Below are 450 nucleotides of genomic sequence, written 5' to 3'. Positions count from 1 at the left end.
TAGTGTTAGCATATTTTTCTCTACACTTTTACTGCTTGTCTGTATCTACATTGCCTTTTTTTTTCCCCAAACATCATGCAGTTGAGTGTTGTTTTTTATATCCAGTTTGACAGTCTCTGCCTTTCAGGTGGGGTATTTCGACCATTGATGTTTTAATTATTATTTATATAGTTGAGTTATAAATCTAAAATATTTGTTACTATTCTGTACTCATTGCCTTGTTCTTTATTTCTTGTATTGATTTCCACTTTTTCTGGCTTCTGTGGGTTTTACTGAACACTTTATGTGATTTCATTTTTAACCTCTGTTGGCATATAAGTTTTACTTCTTTTTTTTTTTGTACTTTCTAAGTAGCTGTCCTTTGGTTTACAAAGGGCAACTAAGCCTGTGCACCAAAACATCAAGACATCTATTGAATACTCCAGTCAACAACAAAATACATTCTTCTCA

The 450-nt window shown here is 32.2% G+C and overlaps 1 protein-coding gene across 1 annotated transcript in view; it reads left to right on the top strand.

Annotated features, from left to right (window-relative positions):
- The window catches only part of LOXL2 (lysyl oxidase-like 2), a 119,006-nt gene that overhangs the window by 108,027 nt on the left and 10,529 nt on the right, over window positions 1–450 (top strand). The window lies entirely within an intron of this gene.

The sequence above is a fragment of the Bison bison genome, unplaced genomic scaffold (assembly GCF_000754665.1).
Source record: "Bison bison bison isolate TAMUID 2011002044 unplaced genomic scaffold, Bison_UMD1.0 scf7180017864261, whole genome shotgun sequence".
NCBI classification, from domain to species: domain Eukaryota; kingdom Metazoa; phylum Chordata; class Mammalia; order Artiodactyla; family Bovidae; genus Bison; species Bison bison.
This window is presented reverse-complemented; position numbering and strand designations above follow the sequence as displayed.